Source organism: Ambystoma mexicanum, chromosome 7q (assembly GCF_040938575.1).
Source record: "Ambystoma mexicanum isolate Mex_15411 chromosome 7q, UKY_AmexF1_1, whole genome shotgun sequence".
In the NCBI taxonomy this organism is placed as follows: domain Eukaryota; kingdom Metazoa; phylum Chordata; class Amphibia; order Caudata; family Ambystomatidae; genus Ambystoma; species Ambystoma mexicanum.
The window spans coordinates 960,184,346-960,208,992 of NC_090941.1; the positions used below are offsets into that span (position 1 = coordinate 960,184,346).

Sequence of the window (24,647 nt, forward strand, 5' to 3'; positions counted from 1 at the left end):
TAGAGAAAATTGCTGAAATTCTCGATACCCTCCTCGAAGGGAGGGCAAGGGCGAACATCCTGATATGTGGGGACCTGAACGTGGACTTCTTTAAATTGGCAACTGAAGCAAAAAAGGCGATTGCCAATGACTGGCTTGATGAAATGGAAATCAGACAACTGCAAATGTTGAACGGAAACACGATTGGGGACATCCCTCCGGCCCCGATGTGGCGGCGGGATGACCAAACATCAACAATAGATTACGTTTTTGTATCAACTGATCTACATGCCAGAATAAAATCATTTGAAATCAAGAGCCAAACAAACAGTGATCACAACATGTTAATAACGAAACTCCTTACCGCGTCAAAGGATGCCCCTCTGAAATGGAAACACACTATCTCAGCAGTAGCTAACAGGGTAAGACTGCGCCTCGAAGAATATGAAGTCTCTGAGACATCAACTGCTTACTGTCAGGACAGTACCAAACTGGAATATGATCAGCTTTTTTTCCAATTCAAGATAAAGAATTCCCGGATTGAAAAAACCTAATTTGGTTCGAAAACATTGGTTCGATCCGGAAATTCAGAAAAAGAAACGGAAGTTGCGACTGGCAATCCGGCAGGCTCGACCATCAGCCCGGAATATTAGAAAGCTGCAAATTAAAACAGCGAAGAAGTCTTACAAAAACTGGCTAAAGTCCCACATACACATGACTTTGCAAAATGATGCCGAGATAATGCTATCCATCCTAAAGAATAAGAACAGAAAAGAGTTTTGGAGGATAACAAACAACATGCAGGCACCGCAAAAGTCGCTGCAAACGTGTCCGGTGACTGAAACAGCGTGGACGTCACACTTTGAGGACCTTTACATGGGAACTACACTTACGTGCGACGAGGCAAAAACAATATTTCCACCTAGAAGTCTGACATATTGTAAAGATGAGATTGTGGACATGATTAAAAGGGCCAATAATTCAAGAGCTCCCGGCCCGGATGGTCTAGCAAATTACACCATAAAACAACATCCCGAGATCTGGGCTGAGATATGCGCCGTATTATTCGAAAGAATAAACACTTTGGGTAACTCCCCCAAATCTTGGAAAACGGCGATCATTGTGCCAATTTTCAAAAGAGGGGATAGGTCAAACCCGAAAAACTATTGACAAGTGGCATTGCTAGACATCCTGGGCAAAGTCTACGCTACCACCCTCCAGCAAAAATTGGTCAAAATGGCATCAGAATCAGGTCACGTCGATGTCAGACAGGCAGGCTTCGTGAAACAAGTCGGCTGTTCTCTAAATGTACTCCTACTAAACTTGACAAAGATGGAGGCTATAAAAACCAACACTGTAGTATATGTAGCGTTCATAGATTTCTCGAGCGCATTCGACACTGTCGACCGTGTCCTCTTGTGGACAAAACTGCAGCGGTGGGGTTGACCGGAAGAACTTGTATCTGCAATTCAAGAACTACATACGGGTACATCGATCAAGATTCGGCTGGACCAAGTTGGAAGGCTATCATCGGCAATAGCTACAAGCAATGGTGTAAAGCAGGGTTGCCCACTTGCCGCAGCCATCTTTAGCCTGTTTATCGTGGATATTGATACCTCAAGAGGCGCAACATGTTCTTTTCCGCCAAAAATAAATGGATCTCACATAAGTTGGTTGCTCTATGCCGATGATCTTGTTGTGATGGACTTAACGCCTATTGGCCTACAAAGAAAACTAGATGCTGTCCAGAACTATGTAAAAGAGAATCGGCTGCTGATTAACTCAAACAAAAGTGAAATCCTAGTATTTAAGAACTTGAAAGGAGGCTCCTTGAAATCAAGTAAAAAGTGCAGTTGGACTTTGGGTGGAATTCCTCTTAAGATATCGAAAAGTGTGAAATACTTGGGAATGACACTAAGTTTCTGCATTAATGATGGTCCCTGGATAACGGACACGAAGAGGAAATGCATCCAACTATCCAGCCAAGCAGTAATCATGAAAAAGAAATTTGGGATGTTCTCTCTTGAACCTTTAAGGCTGTTTTATCAACAGAAGGTCATTCCAGTATTGATCTATGGGGCCGAATATGTGCTGGGGTGCACACACGAACTATGGTCCTCTTTAGAGAATCAATTCTGGACAAAAGTTTTGGGATTTCCAAGAGGAACGATGACGGCTTGTATCGGATATGAACTTTCTCTCATTTCACTTCAGGCAAGAATCACTTGGAATCTACTATCCTTATTCCGTAAAACCAGAGTACAAGAAAACATTCCGCAGTTTGAAATTCTCCACAGTGCATCGGAAAACAGTCAGAATCTAGTGTCCATGTGGATTCAGAGATGTGAGAGTCTATTAACTGAATTCTACATTAAGATACTCACATTACATGAAAACCCGACCGCTGCAAAAATATAAATATGGCGTATTGATTGGGAGCGAACATGCGCAGAAATATCAGCAGCGAAACTGATGATAGACGTCCCAGCCGAAGCTCGTGCATTTGCCACGGCACAACGCTATATCAGTCTTTTTCCAGACCCAGAGGCACGTAGACGTTTTATGTTATTTCGCATGAACTTATTCAAAACTAAAGAGCGAATACAGAGATGGAAAGGGAATAGTAACATGAATCTCATTTGCAGATTTTGTACAAGTAAACCGGAAACATCGAAGCATCTGGTCCTATTTTGTACTAATTTCCGCAATGAAAGAACTTTACATCTGGGCCCCTGGCGGGATAAACACCCCTCTTTGGATGCGAATGACTGGTGGAACCACATGTTCAATGGAACTGATTTCAAATTGTTAATCCCTCTGACCCTCTTTTTAAGAATAATCGAAGAGCGTCTAAGTCTGGTTGATGCCGCTTAACAAACAAGAAACGGCCAGAAGGAGAGCAGGGCGAATCGGATGGTGGAGGGAGGAGGAAGTTGGGAGGAATTTGCGATAAGAAGTAAACTGACAGATGATTCATGTTGTCTTGTTAATGTGTTTGTAAAAGATTTTAAAGGTTTGAATAAACCGTATATAATAAAAAATAAAATAAAAAAAAATAAAACAATAGAGTAGTTCCAAAGCACATTGTTGTTCATGGTGTATGAGCCTGGCACCATAGGCGCAAGGACTGGCCCCATGAGGGCTTTTGAAGAGGATGCCAGGCTCTAGAGGCCCGAGTCCTGACTCCATCTGGCCAATGGGTTTGCCAGAGGGGGTTTTGGGCAAGGGTCGTGACAACTATCTGACCCTGCCTACCACACTCCATCAAAAAATCCATTGCCATCAATAACTTCTTCATTGACAAAATCAGCAAGATTCGCCAGCACACAGACACCAGCTCTGCCTCCACAGACCCACCTCACATCCCTTGCAAAATCTTTGCTTTGTCAGTGGCTGCATTTCTGTCAGAGGGTTATTAATTGTGGTGGAAGTCGAGATCTGGAGCTGGTTTGTTGATGTTACTATTGTGGGTGGGGGAGGAGTCGGCTAAGGGGTAGTTTATTGTTTTTTTGCACTGTACACACCTATGGGGAGGAAGGCCAGAGCAAAGCTGACAAAACTCAGCAATATCGGGCTCAAGATGGTGGCACAGGGCCATGGGGGTGGGGGGCAAGGTATGCTACAACTTCGTTGGCTGGGATTACACATGTAGCCTAGATGGATAGCATCGCAGTGATGTGCTGAAACATCATAGGGTTCAACTGAGATTATCAACTTCGCTAAGAGGCACCACGCTAGGATTCTCTTATTACAAGAAACACATCCTGGACATAAAGGGAAACTACTGGGAACACATGGCTGGGGGGTTCATAGATACAGGGCACATTCTCATCTCAATCAAGAGAGGTTCCCACCTACATACATGCTTCTCTGGGTATTAAACCACATGATCAGGTAGTAGATGTGGAGGGGCGCTATATCATTCTCTCCGGGGAAATGCTTGGCATCAAAGTGGCACTGGTGAATATGTATACCCTGAACATAGACTCACCGGATTTCTTTCTAGAGTTAGCAAGACACATTCATAATTATGAAGGATATGAATTACTGTGAACGGGGGACTTTATCTATGACGTGGGATATGGACAGAGCCAATACAGCACAAGTGAAGTTACCCAGGGCAGTTGAGATATGGCAGGGAATAGCAAAATATCACAGGCTGACCGATGTGTGCTGATTTAGGCATTCAGGATGTATAGAGTTCACATATTAGACGAGAGTCCATGCTTCCGTGTCTAGGATCGACTACATAATGGTCACACATGATATTGTGAGGGACATGGATGATGCGCAGATCTTACCCAGAATGCTCTCAGATCCTTCCCCCTGTAAAACTCACATTTAAAAGCACAATCCCTGGGCCTCAGATCCCCTGCTGGAGGTTTAAGAATCAGGCACTGGAAGAGCCTGTGTTTAGGGATGAAATTGCACAGGACATAGAACAGTGCTATCACCACAACTCAGGATTGGTATGGGAAACATTCAAGGTCTGCATTAGGGGTCACTGTATATCCAGGGACGGGTGGGGGCGAGGGGGGTGGTGCGGATAGCTTGAACTCCGGAAAAAGGTATATCAAGGAACTGGAACATAGGCATATAGGAGAAGGCTGACAAAAGTTACACAACAACTATGAGAGGGCAGGAGGGATTTTACTGTAATATCTGACAGGGAGACTAAATATATGTCAGGACCGTCGAGGGCAGAAACATATGGGGAGTGGGATCGGCCGAGTAGGACGCTGGTATGGGCCATTCATAAAGAAAGGAAACCAATCAACATCATTGAGGTAGATAATGGTCAGAGATCACGGGGACATAAACATAGTCCTCTGTGCATATAATGAGACTCTTCATGCGTCCTACCTAACTGAAGTGGTTGCATTTTTGGATCAAGTGGCCCTGTGGTGGCTTGACGCTGAACAGGCCCTGCTCTTGAATACTCCACCGACAGCTGAGGAAAACCAGAAGCTTATTATGTCCCTACCAAATAACAAGGCCCCGTGGATGGACAGCCTCACGGCCGAATTTTATAAAGACTATGCAGATTAAATCATCCCGCATATGCTCTAAATTTTCAGGTTTGCACTTGACAGGGGCAAGTTGGCAGGGTCTACAAGAACCACCCTAGTAACGCCCTAGTAACGGCGCACCTTAAAGTGCGCAGGGTACTGGCAATCTATGCTTCATATGGGCTCTTGTTGCTTGTGAATAGGGACAATAAAGTATTGGCGGGTTTACTCGCAGATCGCCTGCAACCGCATAGGTCAGCACTGTTGCGCCCGGACCAGGCATTGTTTATCACGGGATGATCAACACAGAATAATCTGAGAAGGCTATTTGTCCTTTTACATAATATTAAACCCACAGTGCCAGTGGTGGTCGCCTCCCTCGATGAGGAGTAGGCCTTCAGTTCTGTGGAAAGGATATTCCTGTTTGAGGTTCTCCGACGGTCGTGGTTGGGCATTCTATACATGCAATGGATACAGCTATTATATTCAGCTCCTAGGCCATGGTGATCACGAATAAGGTGCTGTCTAGACCGAACTTCCCCACACAAGGGACAAGACAGTGGTGTCATTTTTCCCCTCTCTTCTTCGCTCTGGCTATTGAACCATTGGCATGCTATATTCGGGAACACCATGCACACAGGGGTATAAAGTTATAATCATGGGGGAGTATCATCTCACTTTCCACTGACGATATGTTGCACTACGTTAAGAACCCAAGAGTAATCTTCTACCGTTGGTCCAGGATGTGCAGAGATTTGGGCAGTTATCTGGTTTGCAGATAAACGAGGATAAATCAGAGGTATTGCCTCTGTCGGACACAGAGGCTCAAGGGGATATAATGGCTGACTTAAGATGGTGTCCACGAGATATACGTTATCAGTTGGGACTCAAATTCGCCACCTGGGTACATCTCCCTCTTTCGAAAGACACCCAGCTCTCGTTTGCCAAGATGGCGGTGGTTCCCAAATTAAAATATATTTTCAGTAATTTTCCAGTTGTACCTCCGGAGATGTTTTGGTTGCGTGTGAGAAGCCTAATGACCAAACTAGCGACGGCAGGAAAGCAATATAGGATAGCATATGATATTCTTTCCAAACACTATGAGGGAGCTGGTTGGATTTCCCTGACATATACCTTCATCATCTCCTGGCGCAGGTCCAATATGTCGTGTGGTGGTGGGCACCCGCGTGCGGAACTACTACAAAGAACTTTTGGGTACATTTTGAGGGGCTGGGCATTTGGGATATCAGTGATTTCACTGAATCCACTTCACATAAAGGAGAAATCTTCGATTTCTTTTTTCTTTGATTTCTTTTATCATGCGGGAAGACCCGCGCTCCCTCCGACCCACTTCCCCCTACCGTATCCTATCTCCTTACCCCACCCCATCTATGTTTTAAAATGTACCTTACCAATTCAAAGAAACAAAATCGAAGATTTCTGACTAGGTGAAATTGGATTCGGTGAAATCTACGGTATTGGGGCATTTGCACTTTGCATGACCTATTTCTGGGCAGTAGGTTTCTCACACTCGTACAACTGAAGGGCAAGAATCCGTTTACCGCGGTCACTACACTCCTGTACTATAGACGAAAACACGAGCTGCATTCCTACTGGGCAGTTATTTGTCCCTTATACACTTTGCAAAGCTCTTCAAAACCTCATAGGGTGTAGGAGTAGTGTTGTATATACGTGCAGCTCCTCTACCTAACAAGAATAATAAATATATGTCTTGAAGGAACTGGATGGATGATTCTTTTAAACGTATCATGAGGCCTCATGTTGTGGATATTTTACTTAAACCACTAATATACTTCAGTATAAATTAACATATATAAACAAAATGTGTTTCGTGGCAATACTATTTTAGTGAGCATAGCTTTGTGGCTGCTATTTTTCAGATCTTAGTCACATGTCTAGTTCTGTGTTTTCTCGTTGGATCGCAGTATTAATAGTAATGTGTGTTTTTTTAACCAGGATAGTAAAAAGCAGCATGGAAATAAAACCTAAGACTTGCCATTTTGATGGAAAATCAAGTTTTATAATGGAGAAATAACACAGATTACAAAGCCATCTGACTATTTTTCCGAAACCTGAAAATGCACATTTTCTGTCTCAGTTATTATTTGGGGAAGATCATCACCCAGTAATAATAACTGGGCGGTATGATTAACCACACGCTAAAGGCCTATCCATTTGACGACTTCACAATCAGTAAACGGTGTGTTATAGTTAGGGGGCCCACGGGTAATCTTCTTACTGAAGCTCAGTTTCGATATAGATGGGACACTGAAATGTATGTTCCTTGCTTTCTTCATTCAAGCATATACTGACATCAGACCATGCTAATGAAAACAGAATGATGTCACTTGTGATGGGCTAGTGATGCCACAATGGGCCTCATTACGACTCAGGCGGTAAGGGGTTTACGGCGGCGTAAACAGCGCCGACCCTTACCTCCTGATTCCGAGGTCCCTTAGCGCCATGGAGGTTTTAACGCAGGTGTTAAAATCCATGGCGCTAAGGGACCTTGATGTTAATTACGCCACCGTAATTTACGGTGGCGTAATTAACGCCTTCCCCACTCCCATTATGCCCTATGGGGCAAAAATGGGAATGGGGAAGGGTAAATGGGGATTGGGGACTTACCGCCCCGCCAACCTCGGAATGGGGCGGTAAGTCCGCCAACCACCATGGCGTAAACGTAGTAACTTACCGCCTGGGTCGTAATGAGGCCCAATATCCCTTTGACGCAGGGAGAATGTCCGCCTTGCATCAGATGTTATTAAGAAAGGTGGTGAGAATGTGCAAGAGCACTTTGTCTGTGCATCACCAGCTACTTGCACCACCTACACATAGTATTTGGTGTTTGGCTGTGTCACCTCTCTAAAGGAAGAAGTTAGGGATTTGCAACGGGCAGGAGACAGATGAGTTGAGTGCTGCTGGGTATTCCTTAAAATAGGAAATGTTAGAAAAGAAGTGTGGGAGTGCTCCAATTAGCATGATTATGGGGGCACAAACATTGTATCACATTATTCATTAAAAGGGAATACGTTTAAAACTACAAGAGTAAGCATGAGATATATGTTTGTTTGTTTGTTTTATTATTTGTAATGCGCACCTAACCCAGAGGTAGCAGGGCGCAAGAGCAACACGAGGATTGTATAGCTTAGGTTACATAAGGCACTGCAGATAGAGTACGGCTATGGTTACAATGCTGGACACGTCATCATCATTAACAGTAAACAGAGTACAATAAGTAATATTTACATGAAATATACAGGATTTACAAGTTTTATACTATAGCCGAAAGTATACAGGGAAGCATAGGAGATCTATAAATTAATTGTCATGTTCCTTAATCCAGAGGATAAGATTAGATCTAAATTGTAGGTAGGGAAGGTCTTCCCTTAGGGAGGGAGGTAGGGAGTTCCAGTGTTGTGCTGCTTTGACAGGAAAGCTACTCCCCCCAGTCATAGTACGTTTGAATCTTGGCACCAGTAGAAGGTTGGAGTTAGCCTTTTTGGAAGGGCGGCAAGATACTTGTCTCGTGAATCTCGCCATGAGATATTGAGGGGCAGATTGGTGGAGACATTTGTGAGTCAGGGAGACAGATTTAAGGAAGATCTTGTCTTTCGTAGAGAGCCAGTTGATAGATCTTCTGGTATCTGAAATGTGGGCTTTCTTCGGGAGACTTAAGGTTGCTCTTATGTACTGAATATCATACCGCATAAACTAAGTAATTACATCTATCTGAGTGAGGTACAATGCAAAATAGCATACTTACAGGGCATATTGACTGAAAAATACAAACTAGAAAATAAAAGGTCTGGGTCCAGGGCAGGATCTGTGGGGATTTAACATGTCACTAACCAGCAGGAAGAACATTTCAAAAGGTAACAGCTGTACCCAAGAAGGCTCTTTTCATATAAGAGGACCACTGGATAAAATATTTACCAGTGCTTTGAGTAAATGTTGCATGTCACCATAAGTACACTTGATATTGGTGCAATGCTGCCACCCAAAAGCCAGCCATGCACAGTGAAACTTGTCATTTACTGCAAACAACGTTTTTTTGCAGTAAATGTCAAATAAAAGTTTCAACATCCCAATACTCACCAGCATTTTCAAGTACCATGCAAATGGTCCTCACCCTCCATAAAATTGGTTCAGAAGGAGATGGTTAGTCGTCATTCAGCGGTCAATGTCAGTGAGACATGCTGCTAGGTTAGGGCGAGGGTTGATTTATGAATGCTCAAGATGATTTGTGTGTCATCGGCATAGTTCTAGCAGGTGAGGTTGTGTGAGCGGATGACCCCTGGCGGGGAAGTCATTGAAGGTTGAATAGTTGGGGTGAGAGGCAGGCGCCTTGTAATACTGCAGTGTCAACTGAGCGTGCAGTGGAGAGGAAAGGGGGGAAATGGCTGATTTGCTGTTTGTTAGTGAGGAATCAAGGCATACAGTTGAGCGCTGAATCTCGTATTCTTAGGGATGCAGTCTGCCAAGGAGGATCATGTGGTTAACGGTGACAAACGCTGCCGAGAGGTCAAAAAGAACAAGTGCTGCACATCCTTCTGAGTCTGCACTGACTTTGAGGTCATCCCAGATAGAGACCAGTGTGTTTTCTGTCCTGTGGCGCAGATGGAAACCTGATTACGTGGGGTCTAGAAGATTGTTGGAGTCCATAAAACCATTGAGCTGTGGGTATGCAGTGTGGTCGATTGGTTTTGCCAAGAATCAGGTGTTGGACATGGGCCTGTAGTTGAAAGGTAAGAGAGGGTCGAGGGATGCCTTTTTAAGAAGAAGTTTGACATGCACACTTTTGAAAGGTTCTGGGAATTTGCTGAAGGTGGACCTCACCAGTTCTCCTGCACAAGTGGAGGTGAAGATGTGAGGAGAGAGGCGGGACAAGGGTCAAGAGGGGAGCCTTAGGGTCAGCTGTCGGATAGTAGTTTGATGAACTCCTTGCTCTAAATAGGGTTGAAAGAGCAGAATGAATGATTCTCAGAAGGCAGGAAGGTTGGTTCTTGTAGAGCAGGAGTTGGGTGGATGGACAGGTTGGAAAGTTGAGGTTGGCCGTGCTGTCTATGGATGTTTTGAGGAAATGTTCAGAGAGGGAGTTGCAGAATGTTTGAGAAGAGACAGTCGGAAAGCATTGCAGGAAGGGTTCAGGAATTCTGTGATGATCATGTGGAGCTCTTTGCTGCTGCTTCTGCAGCTCGGGATTCTTTTAGTCTAGTAGACTTTTTTGGCCTTTCGGATCTCAGATTTGTAAATTCGGTAATGGTGGGTCAACACTGATTTGCTTTGCAGGGTTCTGGTTTCTCGCCATTTATGCTTGAGGTATCGATTATGGGTTTTGAGAGTCTTAATGTGTGGGGTGAACCATTTGGAGTAGGTCCTTTGGGGGAGGGATTTAGAAAGAATGAGTCATCTGTGGCAGGGAGTGAGGGGAGTGTGTATTGCAGCACTTCAGCCAGGTGAGGTAGTACCTTGACCTTGTGCCGGCACTTGAACTGAGATTTAGGGATGGAGGAAGCTTTTGGAGGAAGGGCGGTGTGAGGAGACAGAAAGGTATGGCTGAGTGGTATGTCCAGATGAGGGGTTTAGGGGTAGACATGTAAATGAGGTTGAAAGAGCAGAAAATGGCATCAATGGTGTGGCCAGCAGTGTGTGTGGGCACTGTGATATACTGGGTGAGGTTTAGTGCCTCTAGACTGTCGACCAGGGGTAGAGTCATGGGGTTGTTGGGCACATCAAACCAGATGTTGACATCTCTCAGTAGGGTGAATGCAGGGTGATTAACTAATGTGACCCCTTGCTATAAAATGGCAACAGCTGGCAAACGTGTGAGTACCTGGGTATATGATGACAGTAGCAAAACAAGCCTGATTTGCATATGGTCTTTACCCTTCTGTAATGGCTTGGCAGGCGAAGAACAATGGTCTGGAGGGTTCCCCAGAGCAATGCCAGTGGTTAAGATTAAGATTCATTCTAAACCTTCCAGCCATCTTCTCTTTGTTTTTGCTTTGTCACCCCGAGTGGGAAGGGTATGCCCAGACGTGGGTCCCGTGCCTGCTGGGTCTAGAGACCCAAGCTACTCCTCACTGATGAGGCCCAAAAAGGCTGAAACATGTTTGGGGATGCTTGTGGTCTCGTGCAGAAGGGATGTGACCTAGCAGTTTGGGCTGGACTGGCCCTTTTGGGGTAGGACCAAGCCTGATTTGCATAAGGTCTTTCCCCTTCTGTAATGGCTTGGCAGGCGAAGAAGGATGGTCTGGAGGGTTGCCCAGAGCAATTCCAGTGGTTAAGATTCATTCTAAACCTTCCAGCTATCACCTCTTTGTTTTTTGCATATGATACAGTGCCTGGCAAATACCTTGTGTAATCCTATATAAAAACTACAGCTGTTGTCACAGCAAATGCTTGATTTTAACATTGTTTCAGTGCAAGTAACAGATATGAGGGCACACATATAGAACCCCTTGTTTTTCCGCTCTGTTCTGGGCTTCATGTAGCTTGTGTCATTGTTATTTAAGCAATTTCAATACTCTCTATCCACCCCTTGCATGCATGAGACTCATTCAGTCTTATAACCATCATGTGCACCCAGACCTTTGCAGTAGGTCCACTACAACACTATTGGCACATCTAGCTTATAATTAAAACAGCCCCCCTACCAGAATGCAAAGAGCAATTGTCTTTAAAACCATAACTGTCCAGTTTGCAACGTTGATGTTTCCTCTTCATAATTAGGTGGTTTGGTGTTGTGGTAAACCAAATGTGCCTACATATTCTACATAATTAGAACTTTGCAAAATGAGAACATGCTCAATTATGGAGTAAACCGTTATTGTGATGTCTACTGCATGCAGCAAGTACACACATGTAGCCATGATCTATCAGCACTAGTAAGGAAGTGTGATGGTAAGTATTTCAGGGGCTGTTAACACTAATGTGCTTAGGTTTCTGGTTCCATCCTTGAATGAAATCTAGGAATATATGTTGCTATAAACTGAAAAATAGGATGCACGGTGAAAGAGGAGGGGAGAGGTTTAGACACCAATCAAATTGCATAGCATCAGTTAAATGCTCGTGTCTGGCTGTGATTGCCCCATAGGATCAACAGTCATCTTTGACTCCACAGCAAAGAAGAAGTTTAAGTATTAGAGCACGTGTTGCAATATGTAATAGAACAGGGAGATCCCTAATCATACCGGAAATACCTGCATTTCTTATTGCGACCCTTGTGTCTCCTCAATAACGTTTTGTGGAGGCCCGACACTAGTAGTGAAACCCAAGAGAGCAAAATGTGGTAATATGGAAGGTTCACGAAGCAGATACATGAGTTTGTGATAAGAACCCTATGTGGAAACAGGTGAAATGTACAGGTGAGTGGTGCAGTGGGAAGGAATTAGATAGTCAAGTGAGGTCTGAGGCTGGAAGGCAGTGATGGGAGATCACAAAGGATAAGAGTCAGAATCATACTCACCATGAAAAGTGACTCACTTGCTTCCTCCGTGTAAAAGAAGCAGGCCAGTCAACAGCGTTACTAGCACACAGTTGTGTTCTCTGGTGCACAAGAGAAAATGTGTACAACATGTTATAAAAATAGGAAGAACAGAACAACTGCATGGAGCCTATCACTGTGCTGAATTCATATGAAATACAATGATGAGTAGCGTTGTACTATCAACATAAAAACACCAGCTTTTCTTATTATGAACGGATGTCCAGTGGGTGCATGCAAGGAGACACCTTGAAATAATCCTCGCTTTCATGTCAAGAATGGCATGCTGAGTGGCATAGAACTATAATGAGGACGAATTTAATGCATGCCCCAAAATACAAAGTAGGGTTGACTGAAAAGCCATAACTGGCTAAAGGGTGCCCATTTTGCAGCTTTGGTTGACACTTGCCAATTCATTTTTCTCTAAATAGCAGGGTGGTTTGACTTTGAAGTAAAACATGCCCACACATTACAAATCTGCAAAAATTAGAACAGAAACAGTGAAATATGTCACAGTCGAATCAAACAACTTTTAAATGGTCACCGGCATTCATAGATAAATCACAAAAAGTATCCAGGAGCTACAGGCACCAACTAATACGAACTGTGGATGATGGTCATTTTGCGAGCATTTCAGACTGATGTTCTTTCTGGCTTCTGTCTGTGACTTAATTCTGGATATATAAATGCAAACTCCTGTATCATACAAAAAAGTTAGCAGGTGCCCCTCTCTCGAAAGAACACCGCATGATAAACTGTTCAGTGGTTTTTAACCACTTTGAGAGCTTGTAGCCATCTGTGTTTTGCTCACTGTACCTTTCACAGATGGGAAATACCCATTTGCATATCAGTCTTTGTCCCGCCCACATGGGCAGCCCAGCACCATAATGTTATGGCAATTCCCTTCTGAACAGGAGTACCAACAGTAACCCCATACACGTATTTCAGCCCTTTTGGGCCTCATCAGTGAGGTGGAGCTGTGCCTCTCTGAGCACAGTGAGAAGGGAGTCCACGTCTGGTTGCCTTCAGGTAACGTAGGGTGACCAAGCCCAAGTTCCTTCCAAAAATACAAAAAAGGTAGCAGGCGCCCCTCTCTCAAAAGAACATGGCATGATAACCTGTTCAGTGGTTTGTAACCATTTTGAGAGTTTGCAGCCATCTGCTTTTTGCTCACTGTACTTTTCACAGGTGGGAAATACCATTTGCATATCAGTCTTTGTCCCGCCCACATGGGAAGTCCAGCACTGAAATACTATGGCAATTCCCTTCTGAACAAGAGTACCAACAGCAACCCCTGTATCCTAACTGTGCCTCACTCATGTTTATATGCAATCTCTGTATGAAAACATCCCAGCTCTACTGTACCAAGGGCCCAGTTACCCTTGAGTTCGGTGCGCTCGAAAAATATCAAAGTAAATACATATATATTATAAACTGAAACTGAATTCTGAGCAGAAGAGGCACAGAGACATTTTATTGGCACATTAGACTTTTGCTAGGGATGTGAAACTGAAAGTCAAGCAATGAGATGTGCTGAACAAATGATGCTCTCCTATAGAAATTACCTCTGTTATGTGTTGGAAGACAATATTAACATGGTTTCCATGGCCGCCTAACCATGATCAGTACTGTATCATTAAACAATAATAAGCAGTGTGTGACACATAAAGAACATTGGATGTTTTTGAATTTTAAACTACTTGTAGGAAATCAATTGGCTAAAGGCACAGGTGGATAATGCATTTAACATTAAGCAGACGCTGTTTTACAGCTGAAAGGTATGCTATTACCTTTTGAGAAGACGGCTTGCTTACCCATATAAATGATATATGATATGATTGGTTATTTAAAATGTGCTTAATACCCAGAGGTTTCTAAGCGCAGACCCGGGGCTCAGACCTGTGTTGCTCTGTGTTGTCTTGCTTCCGAGGCGAGCACATTGCCCCTGAGCTATCCTCCCGAGACAATGTCATCCCAGTAACCGCCCGTAGTTTACTGTGAAAAGACAACCTGTGTGGGGGTCTGGGCTGTGATGGTCTGGACACGGGTGGGAAAGGGCATTACCATTAGCATGCACATGGGCGTGGGGACATACACAAACAATACCTAGAGGATGTGGGTCCATCCTCACATGTCATCTGTGCCAGTCTAGCATGACACCAGTCATGATCCCAGTTTTCCATCACATGTGGACCACCTATGTGTCATAACTAACAATGGGTAGCCAACAACACCAAATGCTACTTAAACACATGGATATATTGATGAATCTTTTAAGAATGCTAACATGCATATGCACTTTCTTCTCACATTTGGAACATAGTGCCATCCTACTTTCATGATAACTCACACTAATATCCTTACAACATTGGTGTGCCACAAATTACGGTTTTACGTTAGATGTCTTTATTTGAATAGTGCTTGCAAAATATTGTCCCTATTTGAATCCATAAAATTGTGTGCAACAGAGGAAGTATGGGGGGTAGGTAAGGAAACATACATGAAATGATACAGGCCATAACATATTTTAAATTGATTTCAAATTACCTAGGAACTCCATGAACTTTCAAAGCGACTCCTTAGTCACTTTCAATATATTTCTAATATCTGGTAGTCAATACTTGATCTCATGTATGTTTGATACTGGAGATGTACCTGTGAAGAGTGAAACAAAATAAGGCTATCAAGAGAGGAGCAATTGTAAGCATTGTAAATGACTCCACATATAAACACAGCGTATGGCGTATGAAATATGTTTAGCCCAAAGAGTATTCTTGAAGTTAGAATTTGAGTTTTTGTTTGAGACAGCAAAATCATGTTTAATTTTCTTGACTTGATATCATATATATTTTTCTTTCGTTCAACAGGCAAGACTGGCAAGAAACAATAAATCAAGAAAAAAAATCAATCTTCTGGAAATCTAGAAAAAGTATTGCATCCAAATTGTAATATGAAGTAACCAGAGACATTTTGGAATGGGAAAAATCTTCACTTTTTCCTCAAAAGACAGATTCAAAAGGGAAAGACACTGTAAGGTGATCCCGCCTGGAAGGACCTGTGTTGAATGGCATAATTTGTCCAGCTGCTGTGCTGTTGCGAATAGAAGGCACGTTCATTCTAAAATTAAGATTGCAACCAACGGGATGGCCGTTGACTCTGAACTGTAAACCTGGAAAGTAGATCCTAGCTCCTGTTCTTAACTTCTTCCCATCCTGGGAAGGCTAGGTCACCAATTGCACTTTATTTTCATTTCAAAGGACTGGATAAGAAATCGTTTGTAGCAAGGTTTTTTTAAGAAATGTTTTCTATGGATCATTTTCCATAATTATGTAGGATGTATTCCTGATAGTACCTCAGTCCTCTGCAATCAAGCTTTGACTTCAAGTACACCAAAAATATATTGTATCATTTTGCAATGTGGGCATCAAACTTCAAAGTAATATTTGCAAATAAAGTATGTCAGTAAGAAGAAAATTATTTTCTCGTACGTTTTTGTATTAGCCAATAAAATATATTTTCAGTAATTTCTCCAGCCTGGTAAAAACTATACATTCCGTGGACATTCATAACCAGACTATCACGATTTATTTTTTATTATGAGTTTCAATATTTTTGCAAAGTAAAAGTAATTAACTTATTGTACTGAGCTTTTTATTGCAGAGTTCATGCAAGAGAAGAAAGAGATCCATGCAATGTGTCATCAGCCATCATCGTCCATATACTGCTGTATTCTTCCTCTACATCCTCAGATAGCCTCGCATAAATGATTGACCGACCTTCTGTTCTTGTGCGGCTCTTACCTAACCCTCAACCTCTTCTCTTCCCATTGCAATCTGTATCAGGATGTTTATGTGATGCACCTCGGTCGCTTGTTCAGTTTCACCTGCGCAACATTGCCTCCTACTTCCCTTTCTCTCCAGGTGTCTCTTAGTCCTTCATAGATCTCTTCTTATAATTAACTTCTCTTTTCTTTCCCGGTAGCCTATCACACTCGGTTCTATATCAAGGATTCCTTTGATAGACCCAGTTTGTCCAACAGTGTCCTCCAGGCATTTACGAAGCCAACAAGATCACGCACGGCCCAAATCACCTCCCTCATAGAAAGCCACCTGTGTCAGAAAATCTGAGAACGCCCTGCTTTTATGGGTAATCCCTTACGTTCTGTTCACATCTCATTGCCCAACTATTGCTAGTACACACAAGAATCCCGGAGCAATAACAATTCTCTTCCAGCTCCATATTATGGATACCATGGGATAATTTCTTCTGTCTGATAGGCAGAATCATATGCAGTACCCTTTGGGAACACCACATACAATTAAGACAACAAGTGCAAGTACAAATTCACCTTTGGCACAAGCCTGTACTACACAGTAAAGTGGTAGTGATGGCTGAGCAGCCAGACTTATCTCAAGAGTAAAGTGAACAGCATCAGAAGTAACACAAATGACAGCAATGACTATGGTTCAAGCAAACACTGACACAAGGTTTCTGAGAAAAAGAATATACATGTATTTACACATCAGTTATAAAACAGTTAACTAGATAAAGCAGTAGAAAAATCACAGTCTTAATACACACCACACCCACTGAATTCTGGACAAGTTAAGCTCAAAATGAAGTGTGAGCAAAATGGCAGTCCAGCAATTAAAAAGGTAGGGAAAGACAAGATTATACAACATTAAGCAGCACCAACAAGTGAATAGTCAGGCAATCTAGTAAAGGCTCTCTACAATGAGGATTCAAATCAATAAGCCAGGGCCAATGTTAATGGGTCACAGTCTTTGCTCAGGATCACACAGTTCAGAGTAGTTTGTGGTTAGGTCTTTGCCAAGAGTTCGAAACAAAGTTGGTCAGAAGAAAAGTTATTTCAAAGAGTAGAGAAGGACAAGCCCTCGGATTGGAGAAAGATTTCAAACACTTTCACCGCAGTCGGACAGAACGAACGACTGGATTTAAACAGTACCTTAAATGAAGAAGGAGGCTATAGCTGAGGCAGACGTTCCTGGCAGATACTGCAGGCTCACGGTTCCTGAAGCGACTGCTGGACTGACACGAAGGAGAAAGACTAGAGGCTACTGCACTGTCCAGGGAAGAAACCAGCAGCGGAGCACACCAACAAATAAAAGGTGCGTTCCTTAAAACCCAAACAGGGTCAGAGTCTCCTGGCTATCCGGTTCACTGCAGCTGTGCACAGCAAATTCGACCAGGAGAGGGAGGCCTTGCTTGGAGTTTGGGCGAACTGGTTGGTCCAACCAGCTCAGGGGAAGAACATTCCTTGCAGCTCTTCTCTGTCGTCGAAGTTTGGAGATTCGAACCCGCAGCAGGGCTTCACCGGGAGGTTCAGTCGTGGTAGTGGTCATCTTCTGTCAGCTTCTCTTCGGTTCTCTCGATCCAGTGGTGGTCCCAGATACCTGCTTTTTATGCAGTTTTCCCCCATTCACACAGCCTGGCTGTCAATCACACAGCAGGGTGGTTGTCCTGGCAGGACAGTCACCTAGCCAATCAAACAGGAGTGCGACTTGGTCCGAAAACCCCTCCCTCACATCTTGCCTACCCAGACATTCAGACGGCTAAGGAGGGAGGACGGTGGACAAAGGAACCAAACATGGTTTGGTGCACAGAGTAAAACACTAAACCAACTAAACCCAGCCGGAACCAAATTAAAGTAAATGTGGTCCAGCAGGTTTAAGTTCGAGGCTACCAAGATAGCCTAAAACAGTACCAAGGCTATTTAAATAATACGCAGTAGGAAATATATGGTAGATACCACTGCCACCAGCTAAGTCTTAATGAAAAGGGAATGAAACAATGTTTCCGTGAGAGACAGACAAAAAGGGATAACTATTAACCCTTTCCAGTACTCTATGTAAGATAGTTTGTACTGGGTCTGTGAGTTTAAAAAGACTAATAAAGTCAATGGCAACTTTACATGTTCTGAGAGACAGTAGTCAGTCCTAAAATATGGATTTTAAAGTGGGAAGTCTGAAAAAGGCATCCCTGTGTCACTGCACTAAAGGTGCTGTGTGACACATAGTAGCAAGATGATGCCTGTGGAGTAGGTGAGACTCCACAGTCTATGAACACATACATGTAACACACTCGGCAAAACACATGTAAGAGTGGGAAAAAAGGCTCACACTCTTACCAGGTTAAAAAAATAAATCCTTGAAATCCAGCAAATCTCCTGAGGGCCTCAGTAGGTAAGGAAATTAGCCATTCTGGAGATTTCTCCCTAACACTGTCACAGGCTAAACATCCCAAACCTTGTTAGAGAAAATAAAAGATCTACAAAATGCAGTGAAAGAGAGCTGAGAACTAAGGACAAATTGATGCTATATACTGAAATATAATAGATTGCAACTATTGGTTTGTGGGCTTTTAATCAATACATGAAAGCGGTTTTACCATAATTGTCTTTCATATAAAAACATCACGAATGAACAGGTAACTGGCAAAGATTTCAGCAATAATTTCACAAAATGATCATAGACAATTTTGATTGAAAATTATGCAAGCCTTATCAGTTGGCAAGCCAACCCAGTGACAGAGACCAGATGATATGCCTGGAAATAATGACCATCGACTAGTCTTGTTTCTTATTTCTTCCTCATTCGAACCCAGGGCCCATAAATCATATTGATTCATGGTATAAAAATGTATCTTGCGAAATTATGACTTCCTTCTTTAGAAATCATGGACGATGAAGGTTTAGATCTCCTATAAGGTAATGTGGGCCAGTAGGGTATGTTGTCTGCCATGCCGCAATCAGTAGTTCTTCAATTTCTTCAATAATCAATCACTAAATGTGAGCACATCTCAGCTGCTAGATGAAGCAAGCACTGGCCACAGATTCAAGAGCGCATCATCTTCAAAACATTAGCCACGACGCACAAATACCTCTCGAGTTCGGTACCAGTATACCTATTGCAGAAGTTCAGAAAAGCGCAGACTGCATGGCCTTCCCTCCCTGCCAACATGCACCATCTCATCACCCCAAGATTCAGGCATCAGAGATCACAGGGGTTTAGTTTCCCGGGAATTGTTTGATAAAACTGGAATGCTCTACCACTACCTCTGGGATCCAAACATTTACACTGGACCTTCCGCAAGCACCTCAAGACTTTGCTTTTCTCACACAAGGTGACCAGGGGACCCTTATTTCCAATGACCGCATCCCCATGTCACCTGAGTACCTTAACTACTGACCTTTGAGATGACCATGGGGGCTCTTTTTTCTCCCCAGCTACTGCCCTTCTGATACATACTCTTTCAAGTCGCTACTGCTAAATGTTGTACCTGCATTACCCATTGTTGTACTTTGACTACATGAATGCCTGTAAGCAGCATCTCAATGCCTCTGGGTTTAGTGTGCTATACAAATGAAATAATTAATAAAAACATTAATTCATTAATACAATAGTTCTGAATCTGAGAGAACCAATTCAATGTTATGTATAGCCTTAATGTAAAGCTTTACTTGAAAGTTCACTATTAGGAGGAACATATTTTACCTCTTGTTCAAAGGGCATTTTGTGATGAAATTATTTCTTTAAATTTCAAACTTAAAAAGGTTAATTGGTCCATCTATCAAAATGTTACATTTAGAATGAGAAAATGATAACCCTTTATTGAGTACTTGATACTCCATATCCCACAATTCTCTATCTGACAAATTCATAACTAGATGTATTGTCTCTGTGGTCTCAGCTGTTTCTGGGACCAAGATCTTGTGACTCACCTTCTTGTGTATGGTTTGTCTTTTCTTTCTGACATTCCCACCCCTTATTCCTCTTCTGAATTTTCTGAGGTTATGATACCTGTAGCAAGTGGTTCCAGAAACCTTACATGCTTCGTAGACATTCCCTTTTCTGTAGCATTGTATCTGTTCTAAAAAATCACTTCTCTTCGTGGGATTCTGATAACTCAATACAATACCCGTACTTGAACATCCTGATGTTTCCAGCTCACTATCTACATCAGAACTACCTGGAGAAGTACTAGTGTGGAGTCTCTGGAAATTGTTTGATTGGTATCATCATATTTAGATTGAAATGTATAGAATCTGTCAATATGATAGTCCCTGTCATCCCGAAAGAACTCCATACATAGTTTTATACATGCTTTCTTTTGTAGCTAATGGCACATTCATCTGTTCAATTTCTATTTTTAATGCTTCTATCTGACTGGTAATCCTAGAGTGTTCCCGTCCAGAATGCTCAACAAGCAATTCTATCATATTCTTTGAGCTATTCTCTAAATTTACTTCCCATTTCTATGCCAAATCTTCATTTTCTGGATGATAAGAAATATGGAAAACCAGAATACCGAGACCCCTGGGACCCAGCTTTGTGTATAAAAAAAGCACCAACCTTAAGAACTATATCGATTCCAACTTATTTGAAACCATCTGAGGGTCCTATAATGACTTGGCCTTATTTCAAAATAGTAGTTTTGCATAAATTGTGTACATGTAGTATGTGCCAGTATGCGTTTAATTGTCAGTCTTTGAGTATCAATGTACACGAGTCGTGTATGATCAAAGAATTCATGAATTGTCTGACTAAATTGGTTGTATATGCTCTCATCTGCATTTGCAAGAAATTATATATTGGAAGTGCTATCCGAGATTTACAGTTCTGTTTTAGAGAACACCCGAGTACGTTGGAAATCAAGAGTTAACAGTTGGATCTCAAAAGTGACATAAAGTTTGTTGGTCTTAAGACGGTGCATACTAATACGAGAGGTGGGAACATAGAACTACTTTTATGACAGACAGAAACCAGATTCATCTGCGAATATAGAACTGTTGTTCAAGGTCTGAATTCTGACCACGAAATGGGTGTGTTTCTGTAATCTACATTGAATTTTTCATGGTCTGTTTTGTGCGTCTATCAAGAGTATGGAGACACACTAATTGTAGGTTTTTCTGGTATTTTGTTAAGTCTATTTAACCCGGAGGACTATTTTTGTGAATCGTGAATTCGAATGGTTTCCAATACATAATAACAACAAAGGGAAAAAAGCCACATTTAGGTAGGGAATCAGTTCTCTGCTGAATGGTCAGCGTTTAACGCCTAATAAGGAACTTGATGAGATATAACTGGGTTATTTTCTTATTTAATTATCTTATAATTTATGCATAATTATTTGTTGAAGAAGGCCCAATTGGCACTCTAGCATAAAAAACAATATCCGATGATGGAGTACTCAAAGTGCATGCTAAATCCCATCTTTATCCAAAAACACAGAATAGGCTACCGGGATAGCATACATGTAGCTCTCATAGTATACTAGATGTGAGCAGTTTTTATATCAGAACTGTGTCATCAATGATGTGACAATACAAAATTGATTACAAAACTTATGAGCACTTTAAATTGGTTAGTATCCTAAGTTACATACAGAATACATTGGGACTAGTCAGATTCTGCCCACAGAGGTTGGAGCAGGAGCTCCCTCTTCCATCCAGCTGCTGGAGCAGCCTCATGCAGCCCCAAACACTGGTTGCCCTTAAGGTAAGCCAGGAGGCTTCACCATTTCTTTTTCCACTGCCTTAGCACCGATCTTAAAAATCGTAATTTCCATGTGCTACTTAAGGCTACTGAACTGTGCTGCTTTTCTGCCCATTCCTAGCCCCCTGTGTTTTCTGGGCAAGGAAACGAAGTGCACTTTTACCTTGATTTGATTTAGCAAAAACACGAGGTTTTTGCCATTCCAAGATGGCCACCGCCGCTTTTGTGGTTGGACTCAAACCCCTCTGAAGTCCCTTTGTCCTCTGATTGACTGCCCTTGGCCTGATAGCCTATGGGGACGCACCGGCAGGTGTAAGCCGGCCCCCGACGAAGGCAACCGAAAAAGGCTCCACCTGACTGAGACTGACCGAGCTTGAATGCGCTCGAGTGCTCCACTCAATGTTCCTCTCACAACAACGTACAAGATTCAGCCCTTCTAAGGTGAGATCCCTTGTGCCCCTCTGCTGTTTCTCCTCATCGATTCATTTGCCTTCCCCACATTCCGCTCATTATAACGGCCCATTGCGAGCACCTTCCCTCCCTCTTGCTCCGGCGTCCCATCCCGCCATTTGGCTCCCTGTAATCTCTCCCACACAATCAGCTGATTGCTGCTCGCGCCCAGAATCTGTGACTTTACCATTTCACTATTACCGCGAGGATTACTCATGCTGCACGAGGCCTGTTCCCAGGTCTCTACAAACGCCTGGCCACTGCTCCTCCCCTGACCTGCAGTTTGCGGCGCCAGCACGTATCAAATAACATTGCATACCATGAATCTCTTGCAAATGAACAATTGAACTTTGTCAAAACTACAATCCGCCTGTAATCGTAAGGAGCGTTCCTTACTGCCAATCTGTTTTCCTCTACCTTTATCGTTCTTAACGCATGAGCCAGGGCTCTCTAGGGTCTGCTTGCTCTAGCCGATCTGTTACCTGCACCTGCACTGCCTGCCTATCTATAGGCACAGCTGTTTTAGAATGAGGCTAGCACCTCCCAATGTATACATGCCCCAATCAGCCATATAATCGCATGCGTGTATATTGACCGCCTGCATACCTTTCTGGGAAATCGATTAGAATTTTGCTAGTGTCTATCTATGCATACCTTTCTGGGAAATCGATTTGAATTTGGCTAGTGTCTATCTATGTTCGCCTATCGACATCTGCCTGATCTAAATGGCGCCGGAACTGCCCGTGCCATTTACTGATCTGCTTGAGGGATTGCGTGCGAACCCTTTTCATGAACAAGGTTAGCGCCTCTCCTTGCTTGCCCGCCTATTTGGACCTCTCCCTATTGACTGCCTACCTCTCTGGGAAACTTGCCTAAATACGGCTAACTTTTTCTATGCCTACTTGCCTTAACTTGACCTGTGGCGACATATACTGTACTGAATTCTTACCTATGTACTGCCTGATTGCAAACCACTTGCCCTTAATGATTGTCTGCCCATTCTGCAAAGTTTGTTCTGTAGAAGTGCGGCTAGTGCCTTCCTACTGATTGTTACCACAATTGACATTGTCTGTAAGGTTTGTTCTGTAGAAGTGCGGCTAGTGCCTTCCTACTGATTGTTACCATAATTGACATTGTCTGCAAAGTCTGTTCTGCAGAAGTGCGACTAGTGCCTTCCTACTGATTGTTACCACAATTGACATTGTCTGCAAAGTCTGTTCTGCAGAAGTGCGGCTAGTGCCTTCCTACTGATTGTTACCACAATTGACATTGTCTGCAAAGTCTGTTCTGTAGAAGTGTGGCTAGTGCCTTCCTACTGATTGTCACCACAATTGACATTGTCTGCCTCTCTGGGCCCATGACTGACTGTCAGTCCAAGCCCTCGTATGGTGGTCTGACCTTAACTTCTGAAAGGGGTCCAACACCTCATTCTAGTATGCTCCCTCTAGTCTCTAGCCAGACTGCCTGCCTTATAGCCATCCTACAAAGCATCACGTTATATACTATGCTACTACACCTTCCACCCACCATGATGCATTCCTCTAACTTAGATAACATTCCAACTACTAGAATATGCCTAGACATGAATGTTACAAAATCCCCACTTCCAAGTAATCCTTGCACAATTACAGCCAGGAATTTACGTCTTAGAGCTAGATTAGCAAAAAACTATGTGCCGTCCATCAGATCTATTGCTACCACTATAGGACTAAGGTCCAGGTCATCTCAGCCCTGCCATACTAGTACAAACGTGAACCTAGCCCCTAACTCTGACCTGGTGCCTACAAATAGACTGGCCAAGCATAGCAAACCCAAAACATTACAAGCTCACCACCTGACAACTACTACCACCTTGAACCCCCAGATCAAGGGAGCTCTAATCAACTCCAGATCTCTAGTAGCACATGCTACAGAAATTGCTGACCTTATCCTAAACGAGGACTTAGATTTCCTCGCCATCACCGAGACCTGGATGGCTATTAAATATTGAGACAAGACAGATTAAAAGCCAGAGGAGGTGGCATCGCTATTATCTACAAATGTAGCCTCACCATGAGACTAGCCACTCCCATCGACGTCCTCTCTTGTGAAATTCTATCTGTTAAAGTTCCTCTCTCAAATGCCCAAACCCTTAATATTCACCTGATTTACCACCCCCCAGGCCCTCCTGGGACATTTGAAGAT

General features: G+C 43.0%; 1 protein-coding gene across 1 annotated transcript in view; it reads left to right on the top strand.

Annotated features, from left to right (window-relative positions):
* LOC138528419 (retinal guanylyl cyclase 2-like) overlaps window positions 1-16,136 on the top strand; it is a 772,203-nt gene extending 756,067 nt beyond the window's left edge. Inside the window, exon 20 of the mRNA XM_069640033.1 lies at window positions 15,366-16,136. The gene's annotated coding sequence lies outside the window, so the exon portion shown is untranslated. The remainder of the gene's footprint in view (window positions 1-15,365) is intronic.
* Window positions 16,137-24,647: the final 8,511 nt, after the last annotated feature.